At 41.3% G+C, this 16,134-nt stretch overlaps 1 protein-coding gene and 1 pseudogene across 12 annotated transcripts in view; one reads left to right on the top strand and one right to left on the bottom strand.

Annotated features, from left to right (window-relative positions):
- Positions 1-16,134, bottom strand: part of TPK1 (thiamin pyrophosphokinase 1) — a 351,344-nt gene that overhangs the window by 117,104 nt on the left and 218,106 nt on the right. The gene's annotated exons all lie outside the window — the stretch shown is intronic.
- LOC123381367 lies at positions 617-1,205 on the top strand (annotated as a pseudogene).

Raw genomic sequence — 16,134 nt, forward strand, 5'->3', positions numbered from 1 at the left:
CCAAAGGTAGGACACCTTGAGAAGCAATAAGGATAAGAATTAGAATGGACCGACTGTACATATCACATATGCTAAAATCCACCAGCTCAAAGAAGACTAGCTGATCAGCGTTGAAGACGCTGGGGAATCAGCAGGGTGGCCGCGGGAGACGCCTTGACAGTGTGTCCCCAGAGCAGTGGGCAGGGGGATGGGGCAAGCCAGGACCGCTAACACCGCGAGGGACTGCGGTGCGGCGCCTCCCACAGGGGGAAGTCCACATCAAACCTAGAAGGACAGATCACTGAACAACCCCGAGCGTCAGCTGTACTCAAGGCGATTTCAGCAGCGTAAGGTCCCGTGGTGGATTTTCAGCCGGAACCGAGCCAGGCATTTTTAGCTGAGACACCAAGAGGCAGTTAAAGCAGGGCTGGAACATCCAGGGGGGCTGATTTCCGAGGGAACCCCCGGGCTCCATATGCTCTTTGCAGCTTCCTCCCCAAGCTCACATTGTTTGCAGGAGAACCTGCATCAAACCTTGGTCTGCAGCCCTTCCTCGGGTCTTCAAGACCCTCGAACCTTACCGCGGACCTTGCATTTGGGGGAACAGCAGCCACGACTGTGGGAAAAGAGCCCCAAGATGCCGTGGCACACGGACGACAGAATGAGACGGGTCCTGCAAGAAGGCCAAATTTTCACTGGCAACCTTAAGGCTTTTGACAAGCATATCTTTGTGACGCAGATGAATTCGGGAAGATCTGAGCTAAAGACTGCCAAGCAGCCATAGTGTGAAGAAAGGGAGTTTGGGGTCTGGTGTGGCTACATGGGAAAAACTTGGTTTCCACGACTCCCCGGAGACACGGGCATCGTGGCATCCCACTTGCTGGAGCTACAGGAGGCCCTGGGGTCTGCAGGGCAGCTGGCAGAGGAGTGTGACTGGTGTTCCAATCCCCCAGACTCCTACCGGATGAGCAGACACTGTCTGAGGGGCCGGGGGCCATCCCGACAAGTAATGAGTGACTTCCCCCCACCCACTCCTGTGGGCCGAGCAACACCACCTCCAGGCATTATGGCTCCTTCACCTGGTATAAGACCTCCCGTGGGCCCACCAGCTGGGCTTCCCCCGGCTTGAGGGACACCAATAGGCATGCCCCCTCCAGGAACGAGACCCCCTCTGCCAGGAATTAGTGGTTCAACATCCTCCCGGAATGCAGCCACCAAGACTCTAGGATACTATCAATCCTTCTTAAATCGCTTTTTTTCTCTGCACTGTATCTTGTGAAACTGTGTAGAGTGTTTGTGAGCCTTTGTTCCCTCAAACTGCATTAATGTTAGCCAATAAATGCATATAACAATAAAAAAAAAAAGAAAGCTAGGGAATCAATTCCTTATTTTGAAACATAGTAGATAAGAGAAAAAAGAATCGAGTGCATATCCTGCTTTCCTTTACAGACTATTCTGCAGGACAACTTAGTAGCTGGTCTGAGGGAAGCTTCTCTTTATAGAGGTATTTCAGGCAATAAATGAAGTAATAATGGCAGAATAGTTTAGGATGACCATTGAGCAGCCACTAATAAGGTCATGGAGGCGCATGATGACGACATCACAATAAAGACCAAGCCAATGTTGTCATGTAATGTCCCCTTTTTCAGAAGTCTCCCCTCAGGTTTTGCGTTGTTTCTGATCATAGCTCTAGAACTAACTAAAAATAACAAAAATTCAAAGGAAAATAGAAAGCATTTAATGACACCAAGCCACGCAATGAGCCCAGAATGTGAAAATTCCATAGAACAAATGACAAAGTTTCTTCAGCGAAAATACTGAGGAGGGGAAGAAAAAGAGGAAGGAGAAGAAAAAGAGAAATGGAGACAGCGACAGACAAGGGGACCTACTTTTTAAAAGAATGACAAAAAAAATCCATTGCAATGTACAGACCTTGTTTGGATCTCGGATCACACGGCAAATGGTAAAGACCCCTTACCACAATGGAGGAAATGGAAACACCTTATCACATTAAGTAATTATTTTTAACTTCTATGGGGTGTGAAAATGGGATTGTAATTATGGTTTTTAGGAGCCCTTTTCTTTTACAGATGTGTACAAAAATATTTTTAGTGGCCATGAGAACAATACACAATTTGCAAAGGATATACAAACAAAAAGATAAGTTATGTATTAGGAATAGTTCCTTATGTGATGGAAAGGGAATCCTAGAGGGGGACTGGATTTGAATCGACAAACCCTAACCAAATGGTGAAACAAAGTGACCAAGGATGACGATGTGCCAATAATGTGTGATTAATACAGCCCTTTCCACTTGAAGCACAAAAGGAAAGAAACCAAACAAAAAAAAACAAAACAAAACCAGCTTTCATATACATGGCCTGGAACACTGTAACTTTCATGAAATGCATGTGCATTATCATTCCAGTTGCACATGGAGACACTGAGACTCACTCAGCATTCCCAGGAGCCGCAGCCAGTGAACACCACAGTTAGGACTTCAGCCTCCCACACAGAGCCAGAAGCCCTACAACACCTATGTACGCATTGAGTAATTTGAAAATTTCAGACCTAACAAAGCACAGGATAATAGACACCACATTGCTTCTGCATACGTTTGCTCATTAAATATCTATCCTATAATTAACTGGGATACACGGTCTCTTTCTAGTTCCCTTTGTAATGATTCTGAATGTTTCCTTTGAGTACAACTCCTGTCCCAAAGAGCCTTGTTGTAATAAACTTCTATTTTAGACATAAATGCATTTTTTCATGTAAAAGGCATTGTAGATAAAAGGAAGAGGACAAGATTTGTAGCATTAATTTTTTTTAATGTTGCACATCAACATTTTTATGCTAAGTAGTAAGTTAGAATTTGGTTCATAAAATTGTTTTAAATGAAGTGTGTGTTAAAGATAAGGCGGATTTAAAGAATTATGCACTATTTGGTTTTAGAAATGAAATTCTTTACGGCAGCCTACTGGATGGTATGCAGGATTAAGTGTTGCTGCTAATAATGTTGGGGCCATATTTAACACTATTTAAAGATCTGTTATGAACGTGGCTGCAATGAATTGCTGTTTACAAGGGCAGGAATACTTGCATCTGAGAGGTAAGTGCCATGAACAGAACATAAGGTCCGCCTATGGAGTTGCATCTATGGCCTGTCCGTCTAGGTTTCTATCACTGAAAACAGCCTCAAATTGTTTTTCTCACGGACAGCACAGCAGCAATTAACAAGAGTACAGAGCAGGCCACGTGCAAGCCAAGTGCCTGGGTGCATCTCATCCCTGCATGATACTAGCCGTATGTAAGACCGGTCTATGGCATGATATGTTCTGCTTCTCTAGGCTTCCATGATGTTCTGTAGATATATCTGGAACTTTATTTTATTGTGAAATCATCATCTATTTAGGGATGATACTGAGTAGCTCTTTGAGAGTAACTTCTTCCTCCTCAGTCTAGCAATTTGTTAATACCAGATACAAATAAGTCTTTAATAATATGCTGGTCAAATGAATGTATGAAAAAAACTCATCCAAGTCCTTTTATTTTTCGTAAGGCTTACTCTGCTCTGGGAAATATTTTATGGTGTGAAATATGCTCAGAAAAAAACATTAAGCTCTATTCATAGCTTTTCAATTACTATTATCAAAATTCCAAAGAGTGCCCACTTCTTAATAGCCTAGCTTCACCCAGGAGAAAATAAATCCTTCCCCTGAGCGGCATTTTTGTACATTAACCTTCCCTGATAAAATAAGACCAATGTTCCATACTCTGTGCCTTTTACCTTGAGGGCTTCTGGTTAGGAGTGAAATTGGCTTCCTATCATCAGACAATTGGAAAGGCCAACGTGTATGTAATTAATCAATTTTGAGGCTCCTCTATCAACAGGACTTTTTCCAAAAAGAAAAGACTCTGATTCATTATCATTACTACCTCAGCTATGATAGAATATTCTTCCTCTTCTTTGATAAGAAAACTGATTGTGTCCATTCATTTTTATTTAAAAACACATACACTCTACAAAAGTCGGCAGTGAAGCCCATTACTCTGTTATAAAGAGTAATGTGATATTTATAGGTTATGTTTAATGAGTTTATCTATAAATTGTTTCTTCTACACCGAATGGCATCGTGTCAAGGTCACGAATCATGTAACTGGAAAAGGTCATGGAGTGAAGAAAACTCAAGGGTCAATCTGACACAGATTTGGAATGTGGCTTTTCTGTTAAGGAGTGGAATATAACCCTTGGAAGTCAGTTCATCTTTTTAAGACCCAGTTTTTCATCTTGAAAATTGGGTTATATTGTCTCCACCTCATAAGGTGTTTTGAGAAGAAAATAGGTCTCAAGTGGGAATCACCTGAGGAACACTCCCTAAATATACATAATCACAACTCAAAGAACTACCTTGTCTGAACTTCTAGTATGTTCTTTCAAAAAGCTGCACATGGATAAATGATGGTACATTTAGATACATCCACACAATATTGTACTAACCAGTCATAACAAAGGTATGAGGATGATTTCTATTGCTGAATATGGTGGTTTTCAAAATATATTATTAGGTGAAAAAAGGAGATTGAGACAGATGTATACACTATGCCAAATTTCATATAAAAAGGGGGAAGTGAGAAAATGTGTACAGATCTGCCTTGTTTTGCCTTTTTTTTTTTTTTTTTTTTTTTTTGCAAGAATCTAGAAGATTCTGAAGGAGGGTAGTGGTGGTGAGGGAGACTGGAATAAACACAAGACCTCTCCTGAGGTTATCTTGTTATCAAGCTTTGCCTTTGGACTACGTAACTGTTGTAAAATATTTAAATAATTAAAAGATAAAGTCTTATAACTTCAAATAAACTACAACAAATGAGCCTAAGAGTATATTAAATTAGTAACATAACCACAGGAAGAAAAATATTTAATATTTAAAGTGAGAAATTTTAGATACAGTGCTCTGACTGGGATATAATTTAAAGACAGACCTACAAAGAAATCTTAAATTTCGCTCACTAGGTTCACTATTAATAGTAATGTGGGAACTATAAATTTGAAACTAGCTACTATATATCATAGTATAATACAAGCATGACATTTCAAGCCAGGATTATGAGGGGATTAAAGAAATAAAAATATAAAGTAAAAGCAGTTTAAAAACTATGTGTTAAAACTGAATTCAAAATATCAAAGTGACCTCGTGATTTATACTATATACATGTACACATACCTTTTTGTGTTTTTTTTTTAAATGTGTATTTTTTATTTTGAGAGAGAGAAAGGACACGAGACGGGAGGGGCAGAGACAGAGAATCCCAAGTAAGTTCCACACTGTCAGTGCAGAGCCTGATGCGGGGCTCAAACCCACGAACTGGGAGATCATGACCTGAGCTGAAATCAAAGGCTGATACTTAACCAACTGAGCTATCCAGGTGCCCCCTTTTTGTTGTTCTAGTTCTGTTCACTGAAAAAGTCTAACCACAGTAGCAATGGACACACGTATGACCTAGATCCTGGTTTCTAAATATCATCCCCCATGCTGAAGTATTTACCATAATGTGATAGGACATTTGCAACTTACTTTCAAATGGTTACCAAAAGAAAAAAAAAGAAAAGAGTCTATACACAGAGTATACATGCTAAGATGCTTAAAAATTTAAAAATAGTTGGAATATGTTCATCATACTAGTCTTTCAAATTCTCTGTAAATAGGACGATTTCCATAATAAAAAAAAAAAGTTGACTGAGGAGAAAAATAAAGCTATGCATGTGATTTCAGTGCATATTCCTCAGGGAGCCACTCTCGATACACAGAAAATGCTTGAGGATGGTTACTTCTCCTTCATTCTTTTGGAGACCTCAATATGGATTCAATGGCATTCAGGGAGTAGGCACGGATTCTAACAGAGAGCTCTAAAGCAAATGGCACACAAGTAGGATTCAGAAAATTCCTAGACTATTCATGGATGTAGCACAGAACTCAATATTGTTCTATGCGTAGTTTCCTCATCTGAGAAGCAGAAACAATGCATGTGAGCGTTCTGCTTACAAGGACTGCTGGAAAGTAAGAGCATGAAGACAGTATGTCATAAATGTAAAGGGCTGTATAACTCTACAGATATATTTTATTTTTATAATGTTTTACTTATTTTTAAGGGGGGGGGGTGGGGGCAGAGAGAGAGGGAGACAAAGAACCCAAAGCAGGCTCTAGGCTCCAAGCTGTCGAGCCTGATGTGGGGCTCGAACCCACAAACCATGAGATCATGACCTGAGCCAAAGTCGGACTCTTAACTGACTAGAGCCATCCAGACTCCCCTATAGATATTAAAATATAATTTTCCAAACTTTCAGGATCAGAGGCTATTTTATGAGTCACACATGGCTCCCAAGAGATTTCAGCGGTATAGTAACCGTCAGTATGTCTTCGACACTTAGATTATCCTAAACTACTAGGTATCACATTAGTAGTCTCAGTCTGCTTCAGAAGGCAATATGGGATTGGGCCATCTTTAGTCTTATTCTCTGTCAAGTTTAACCCTCTCTCTCAGTCTATAGATCATCGTAGGTTACACTCTGCTTTGCTAACTTGGTTCCTAACTCTGATGCATTTTTATATATATCTCTTAAACCATTCCATACGTATCTAAGTCAAATGTAATTCTGGTCATGACAAAGTTATGAACAACTAAGTGGAGCTTTTAAAAGACAAAGGTTTATATAGGACAGGTTTTTCAAAAGGAGAAGAAGGGAAGGAGGCAGGGAGAGAGAGGGGGAGAGAGAGAGAGAGAGAGAGAGAGAGAGACAGAGAGAGAGGGGGAGGGAGGGAGGGAGGGAGGGAGGAAAAAAAAATAGAAAAGAAATCCCGGTCAGTTGACCCGAGAGACAGAATACTTACTTTCCTTCCTCCCAGTAAGACAGGTTTACAAGTGCTGAGATTTTTGATGTGTGTCTATGCATGCACATGGATGTTACATGCAGTGTGTGTGTGTGTGTGCGCGCGTGCACGTGCGTGTGTTTGTGTAAGAGGGCAAGGGACCTTACACCATTCCATGGAAGACCTTCGTAAGATCCAGGATGAATGTGCAATTTAAATAAGTCCCCTCAAATCCCAGCCCTCCTAGCTGAACTTTATTTGGAAACGTTTCCCACTTTTTCTTCACTTTCAGTTTTGATCACTTTTGGAACAAAGGAGATCAAAATGCTCCCAAATTCAGGGGGAAAAAGCCTTAATGGGATAAGAAGTAATACAACCCAGCTGGAGCTGTACGAAGCCCTTTATATAGAAACTTTCACTCGTGCCGATCTTCCTCCCAGAGGCTCATTTCATTTCCCTGCTGGTAACACTCAAATCGCTTCACAGTTCATTGATACCGCATTGGCAACCTTTTGTTTTCAATCAAAGGAAGATGCTGAAGCAATGCTCAATTGAACTAAGTATACATGACACAATGTACTCGTGTCCTTGCCACAGAGGACCGTGGAAGGGGAGATAAAGGAAACCAGGACACCTTGCGTCCAATATTCCATTACTTTACCTACAATTGGATTATGATAAATTACGATGACAGAGCTCAGACAAACGCTGATGCGGTCTTTTCTATTGTTTTACCCACACACGGCACTCTTATGGATTGCATCAAGTCTCCAAAAATGATTCTGTCACCCATGGTTGAAAATGAAAAGGCCAATGTTCAAATAAGTTTTTAAACAGTTTCCCCAGAGACTGAATTTGCTATTTCCTCCCGTGCTCCTTTGGAATCACCGAGGGATCAACCGTAGGTTTTTGCTGATGGGCATCTTTCTATAACCCCCTGCCCCCACTCCCCAGAGTGAAGCACTACTCTAAGGTCAAAGAACTTGTAAGCTGTATGGGCATCAGGCTGTTACTTCATGCCTTTCCCTTTGAGACTTCACCGTATATCCAGGTTGCCTTGAAACCTACCACCCCTGCCACCATCATCCTCATCCATTTGCTCAAGGGTAGAAATGCACCTGTAGCCTCTCAAAGCATCAATCATTCCCCCAAATGAGCTTTCAACCAACTAGGAAGAAAGTACATGTCAATAGGGAAGTAAGTGGACTCAGTCACAGCCTGGGATGCCCAGCCACGTGTATTTCACAAGAGGAGGGGATTATGAATACTGTTGATAATGGGAGTGGCACATTTCTATGTATTTGGATTTGGCTAGCATCAGATGAACTAGGTGTGATCATTATTTCTTCCTGGATCATAAAAATGCAATTGTAAATTTTTTAAGGTTTAGAAAATGAGAGAAGTTATAACTTAGTAAATTCTGTTTTATGGATAGACTGTTTAGGGCCTGTAGGAGAAAAAAAGTCTTTAAAAAGCAATAAAAATGACCCAGATGAGGGGAGTGCATGAAGGCTTACTTGGAAATTCTGTGTAGGAGTCAGAAAATTTGAGTAGGGCTTTAAGTGAGTGACTTAAAGATCATGTTCGGCACAGGAAAACAGTGGTTGTGGTCAGTTTCCCTAGGCTGTATAACACTGAGAAGACGACAGACCAGAAAGAGGGACACTGATAGGTCAAACTCAAAGCTTCCTACTTGGGCTCAGACCAAGGTGCCCACACAGAGGAGGAGGGGAAGGGCGCCCCAAGACTGCAGAGCTGGGGACGGGCCGGGAAGAGAAGACGGACCTGAAATAGGTTGAAAAGTACTTCGCCAGCACAGAGTGATACAATCAGGGTCCGTCAATGTGCCAGCCATCTTATACAGCATGGTGGCTGCACCTGGGCTCATACCTGGAAACAAACGTATCATCCCCAACATGCACGTTCTGGTTTTGTTTAACTTGGAAAAGGACTCACGAGAATAATTTTATAAGCCATCATTAGTTCCCAGGTTCGTCCCCCAAATCCAACTGCTCTGAGTGAACAGTGAAGAAGGGTAAAAACACAAGAGCAATGTGTTTCTACCTCCCTTCCTTCCCACTTAGTAGTCAACTCATGGTAATCTGGCTTCTACCTCTATTTTGCCATGAAACCTGCCTGATTAAGTTTCTTCTCAGCTGTCAAACTTATTATTACATCTTTTATATTCTCAACACCTTAGGTGGTCATTCCCTTGTCTCTTGAAACTCTAAACTACCTTGGTCTCAATGATACGACTCTTTCAATTCTCCTCTTTCTTTTCTTGTAAGGTATTCTGTCTCTTCTCTAGGGCTCTGTCATGGCTCTTTTCACTCCATACCTTCTTCCAGGGTGTAAGGGTCCACTCCTGACTTTTTAGTTACCATGAATATGTTGATGATTCTCAAGGTGTATCACTAGGCCAGGCTATATGTATGTGTGTGTGTATTTGTATAAATTGAGTAGAATCATATGTGTGTGTGTACACACACACACACACACACACACACACGGAGAGGGAGAGGGAGAGGGAGGAAGAAAGAATTGCCTAAAAGGAGATATATTTTATAGATATCGATGTATCTATATCAAGGCACTTCTACACAGTTTCAAAGACAGATCAATCTCTTTATGTCCCCACGTCGGCTGACCAGCTGCCCATCTTCACCTGTTCTTCTCATATTCTCAATTTCAAAGAAAGACAGCAACCAGTTGCCTAATCCAGAATGCTAGTCATTACATTGATTCCTCCCTCTATGTTCCTCCAAAGAAGGCTTTGGGCCACACATCCCAAGAAACTCCATCAGCAAAGCAAAGTTGATTTATGCACCATGTCTATTTTGGATTTCAGAGTTGAACGACCTCCATCCCTTCCCTAACCAACTCATCCTCCATATTGCTACCAAACTAAACTTTCTAACTGGCAATCTAATGCCATTCCCCTAATAAAAATGCTTAATATTCTGAGCTTTGCCATCAATATAAAGAGCATCTTCTTGAGAATGCAAACAAGTCCCTCGTGGTCTACACCTTTCTTACCTCTAGCTGCATCTCGTATGGCTCCCCAGGATCCAGCAACGCGGTGTTCCCCCAAATGTGCCAAATTCTCTCAGGCTGCCTTGCACATGACATTAATCCCTTTATTCATCTCTTTGCCTACCTCTCCATCAGATATTACCTCCCCTAAAAAACTATCTACATGATCAACTTGTCCCCAACCTGTCCCCAATCTGGATGAGATGCTTTTTCCATGTCATCCCCACAGCAGTGTTTTGTTGTTTTGTTTTTTTTTCAATTAAAAAAAATTTTTTTGGAGGGGGAGGGCAGAAAAAGATGAGAATCTTAAGAAGGCTGCATGCCTAGTACAGAGCCCGATGCAGGGCTTGATGTCACGACCGTGAGGTCACAACCTGAGCCGAAATCAAGAGTTGGATGCTTAAACAACTGAGCCACCCAGGCGACCCATATTACATTTCACTTTTTTTTTTTTAACTCAGTGTTTTCTCCTAACAGATTTCTGAATCTTGCAATTTATACTGCTGGCTTTTCTGCTGAACCGTGAGCAGTAGAACAGAAGCAAGGGGTTTTAATTCCACACTGTCGGTGCCCACCACAGTGTCCACTACCTAATGGTGTTTGAAGAGTGTTTGCTGTTGAAATATTCTATGCTACAAATCAACAAAACAGAGCACAACACCTACGAAATAAACTCGTTATGAATGTGTGGTTTAACTCCTCAGTTACATAAAATAAGCTTAACTAAACAGGGATAAAACCACAGAGGAAATATTTCTATGGCAATCTAAAGAGGACATCAGGGCACTCAGAAAAATGAGAACTGTATAGCTCTAGAATTTTTTTGTCTTAGTGCACATTAAAATGTCATGTTTTCGTAATGACATAATAAGGCTAACCCAGCGTTCTGAACGGGATCGGTTTTTGATTTATAATTTTAAACGATGTGGAGGGGCAGAAGAAAAGCACACAGAGGAGAAGAGAAGAGAAGGAGAGAATGGGCCCTAGAAAGCCAGGCAAGGTCTGAAGCGAGGGAAAAGAGGAGGATGCTCCGGGAAGATGTGTGTCTCTGTCTGCTTTCCACGTGGAGAAGGTGCCGCCTGCCACAGCAGAGCAGACAAGCCAGGGAAAACGAGTGAGTAATGCAAGGACACGGTTCGAAGGTATCGAGTGTTTAGGTCAGACGCTGAGTGGCAGAACTTTCCCGGAAAAGCAAGCTTAGGTGGGCAGAAGGCAGAGGAAGGAACGGGTGTTGGCAATTTGCCTTATGGAAGAGGAACTAGAGGGCTCAATGTGGCAGCCCGTCCGTAGAAAGGAAATGCCTGGTGGCCCTTTTCAGACCACTGCTGCCTGAGATGCATTTTCAGGATCATTTTTCCTTCAAAGAAACGCTGTGTATGACCTTGGGCAAATCACTTAAAGTCCTTGCAATTACTCATCCATAAAACGATCTTTATGGTTTTATACTATTTACGCTAATATTTAACGGTTCTATGCTACCATATAGTTTATATTCTGAGAATCACTTCTCTGGTGAGGACACTGATGAGATGATCCTGGACACGTGTACATGTGGGTGGACATCCCACACCCTCAAGTCCTCAGCAGAAACCACCATGCACGGCAAAGTCACATCACGGATATCCAGCTTCCATCAGACTCTTAACATATTTCTATCCTATTCATTACCAGCACTGCAAACGTCTAATGTGTAAAATGTCAGAAATGTAAACAGCAAGTGATTGTTCTAGTGGGAGAAAAAACAAGCAGCAGTAAACATGACGGAGATCGTGAGGAAGAAATATTTACAACATATTTAGAAGTCGGCTCTGTAACACCATTCCCCGGCATCAGATACTGGAATCCTGACTAGGAATCACCGAACAAGGTTTAGGATAATGTATAAGGCACGCCTTATTAACTCTTGGACATCTCATTTCTTGGTCATAAATCCTATTAACTTGTATTACCAACTGCCATAAAACTTGCAGATAAAAGATAATTTATGCTCAGTGTACAGAAGCTAATGTTTCTGTACTCCTGAGAAGCACAGGACCAGAAAATGAGAAAGTATGTATGAGAAACCCGGAACCATCCACACTGCATGGTTAGCATGACAAAGATGGCCGGGAGCACCCAACTGTCTTCATAAGGAATACAGTCTCGCTAGTAATTGGTATCAGTGGTGTTTCATGTAGAAAATGTCTCTCACTGATTTCATAAAACCTTCTGCTCGTAAAAGGTCGTGATGCCTTATTAAGAAGATATTTTTGGAAGTAAAAGAGGAACGCTTACTTTTAAGGGAGGAGCCATTATGCATTCTATTTTTAATTTTCTATTTAAAAACTGGCAGACTGAACATTCCTTCAAAGTAAATGCTCCCTACTGAGGCTTTCACTCATGATGACACTTTGACCCACAGCAAGTGAGGTATGTCAAAACCTAATATAAAAGACATTATATGTTTAAAAATCAACCAGCTAAAAAATTTCAAACATTTGCCCATATATATAAATATCTACATAAAGATCTGGAACTACACTATTGTCTCCTTGTTTTAAAATTCAATTTGTAGTAAGCAAAATGAGTCAGAGAAAGGGGACTCAAAAGAGAATGCAGACCAAAGACTTCAGGCTGGACCAACCCCGACAACCCTAAGGCAACTGCTCCTGGACACACAGGTCAGCCCCTAAAAACCATGAATGAAGGATGCTTACTTATTTATATAACAGTCTCGAGAGTCTCACACGTAGATTATTACAGAAATGCTAAGACGATTTGAGGGTTGGGTGGCTTTTTAATAAAGATCAAAAAAGGCATGTTTTAGTCCCATGGTCTAGGGCTATCCTAGCCACTTAACAGACACAGATGTCTGTTAAGCCACTTAACAGACACAGATATCCTAGCCACTTAACAGACACAGGGGCACCTGGGGGACTCAGTCAGTTAAGCGACTGACTTAGGCTCAGGGAATGATCTCAAGGTTCATGAGTTCAAGCCCCACATTGGGCTCTGTGCTGACAGCTCAAAGCCTGGAGCCTGCTTCAGATTCTGTGTCCCATTCTCTCTCTCTCTCTCTGCCCTTCCCCCACCCACACTCAGTCACTCTCTCTCAAAAACAGACATTAAAAAAAACCACACAGATGAGTTCTCTTAGCCTAGCACAGCACCAAAACAAGTATCAAAAAAAAAAAAAAACAGTTCCCATGTCTCATGTCTCCTATTATCTTCAATGTCAGACAATCTATAGTTATAGAATCAATTCTAGAAAACAATGCTCTGAAAAATAATACTCATAATAATTAACACTTACATTGAATTTTTACCATTTCTGATGTATTTTAGCAAAGCTCAAAGGTAATCTTACTTAATCTTAAATGATAAAAATTCTTGTTGTATGTAGATTTTGTCATACTTGAAGAAAATTCAGTTATTTTTAATTTAGGGGTACAAGGTGGGATATACCCTTAAAGTGTACCTCAAATTTATCTTATTGAAAATAATGTTGTGGATAATACACACACACACACACACACACACACAGCCATATATACACACATCAACTGGCCACTCAGTAAAACACTGTTTATGGATAATCACCAGCCTATGAACTGTAACTTGTTGTAAGAGTTCACTATTTGTTGGGGTGCCTGGGTGGCTCAGTCGGTTAAGCATCCGACTTTGGCTCAGGTCACGATCTCACAGTTCTTGAGTTCAAGCCCCACGATGGGCTCTGTGCTGACAGCTCAGAGCCCAAAGCCTGGTTCAATTCTGTTTCTCTCTCTCTCTCTGCCCCTGCCCCCCAGCCCCACTGCTCATGCTCTCTCGCTCTCTCGCTCTCTCTCTCTCTCTCAAAAATAGGTAAACATTAAAAAAGAAAGTTTTTAAAAAGAGCTCGCTATTTGCATGTTAGTCCACTAGCCCCAAGAAAGAAGAAATGTAATGTAGTAGAAAGCATAGAGTCCTATCTGTCCTGCTTTCCTTGTAGTATTGTTATGAAGCTCAAATTAGATGCTTCTTGTAAAAGCCCCAAAGTTAACTTCCTTTTCAAAAACAGCTATTTGTTGACTTTCAATTAAAAAAATACATTAAAAAAATTTTAACCATTCTTTATTTGGCACTGAAGCATACCGGATTGATTTTCTTGGGCCCTAGTTCCACAATATTTGAAAACAGTTTCAATTTCAAGTTATGAGGTTTCTTCTGTCCATCGTGATGATGATTATGATCAATCCTGTTAACGAACAGTAACTGTAGACATCGTTTAATTTTTTTTAATGTTTATTTATTTTTGAGACAGAGAGAGACAGAGCATGAACAGGGGAGGGTCAGAGAAAGAGGGAGACACAGAATCCGAAGCAGGCTCCAGGTTCTGAGCTGTCAGCACAGAGCCCGACGTGGGGCTCAAACTCACAGACTGTGAGATCATGACCTGAGCTGAAGTTGGTTAAGTAACCGACGGAGCCACTGAGGCGCCCCGAGTTTTAAAATTTTTTTTAAATGTTTATTTAGTTTTGAAAGAGAGAGAGAGAAAGAGACAGAGCTCAAGTCAGGGAGGGATCATGGATACAATATATATACAATATATACAATACAACATAAGATTGTTCATATCCTAAAGCCTCAAACACACTCATTTTGACTTTTGCATTTATATCACTAAATTGTCTTAGTGGTCTCTTCCTAAAAGCAACTGAAAAGCAGGAACCTAGTATGTGTCTCTGGGAAGATTTCTCTGGAACTGAGTGCCAAACAGGAGCAAAGCCAGGACTGGTAAAGCAAGAGGCGAAGTCTATGCTAAATACTGTCACCCCTCTACATGACAGGGGGTGTGATCATGCAGAGCTTTGTACCCCACACTATGTAATAATTACTTTCTTAGGAGAAGCAAATGAGACACAATTACAATGACCAGAAAGAGAATCCAGAAGGCATTGTTTTGGGGCACGTAGGCTATACAGGTACACTTGCAATGATAATTATGTTTGGAGAACTGAGGATTCTGTTTTCATTTTATTTTATTTTTTTAATGTTTATTTATTTTTGAGAGAAAGAGTGAGAGAGACAGAGCAAAAGTGAGGAAGGGGCAGAGAGAGAGAGGGAAACACAGGATCCAAAGCAGGCTCCAGGCTCTGAGCTGTCAGCACAGAGCTTGATGTGGGGCTTGAACTTACAGACCATGAGATCATGACCTGAGCCCCAGCTGGACGTTCAACTGACTGAGCCACCCAGGTGCCCCAGGAGGATTCTGTTTTAACAACTAATCAAAGTTTAACATATGGTATAAATGAGAAAAAAATTATACTCCTAGAAATGATCTAAGGTCATGATTCCAGACTTTTCATCCCCAACTTCAGTTGCTGGCGGTTTGAGAAAGACCGCGCTCTGTGCTCACAAAGCGATTCCTTTCCCCGACCACCGCCTTCCTTTCCCAGAAGGCCTTGCAGTGGGCTGGGGAGTGTCACTGTATTCCCACCAAAGGTGATATAAACATGGCCAGGCCTGGCCTTTAAAAACATGCAGTGCCACTTTCTAGCAATCTTTTCCTCCAGATGCTGCAATTTCTTCCAGTTGGCTTAGATATAAAATGGAGGAAGCCGCCGAAACCAGACCAGGTACTCCACTGATGAGAAAAAAAACTTTAAAAACTCAATCTCAGTTAAACCTCTGAGATTGGGAGTTAATTATTCCTGCAACAAAGGCAGGGTAAGACCTGTCTTACAGAGACACTATGATAAATTAGCATCCTGACCAACTTAAAGCAATAAAAAGTGCTAGAAAAAAATTAAAAAGAATCTTTTAAAATGCATCAAACATCTGTGTTTTTTTTCTTTTAAGAATACTCAGAAGCCAAAAACTAAGGTTGGACTGAAAACCACATCTAACTTTCACCTCTGAAATACTTGGTGTTTACCAAAGCAGATGAACTTGAGCTTTGGTTTCCAAGACATCCAAGTACAGAAAGTCATCAGGAGACAAAGCCCAAGGCCTGTCCAAGGTGTGAATGCAGGAGAGTGCACCAGATAAGGCAGAGACTCTCAGTGTAAGATGAATATAAATAACACTTGCACTGGACCGCCAGGAAAACCCTGACCAAACCCAGGCACCCTGTAGCTGAGAAAAGGGAGCAAGTCTCCCGTGAGCACCTGTAACCGGAAGTCAAACTCACGACATACTGCCTTCAGAATTCATACCACCTAGATGGTCAAAAAGTCTCCAGCAAGATGTCCTGAGTTGTTAATGCCTGTGAATAACTGGGTTGGGAGTCTGCTCT

The sequence above is a fragment of the Felis catus genome, chromosome A2, assembly GCF_018350175.1.
Source record: "Felis catus isolate Fca126 chromosome A2, F.catus_Fca126_mat1.0, whole genome shotgun sequence".
NCBI classification, from domain to species: Eukaryota; Metazoa; Chordata; class Mammalia; order Carnivora; family Felidae; genus Felis; species Felis catus.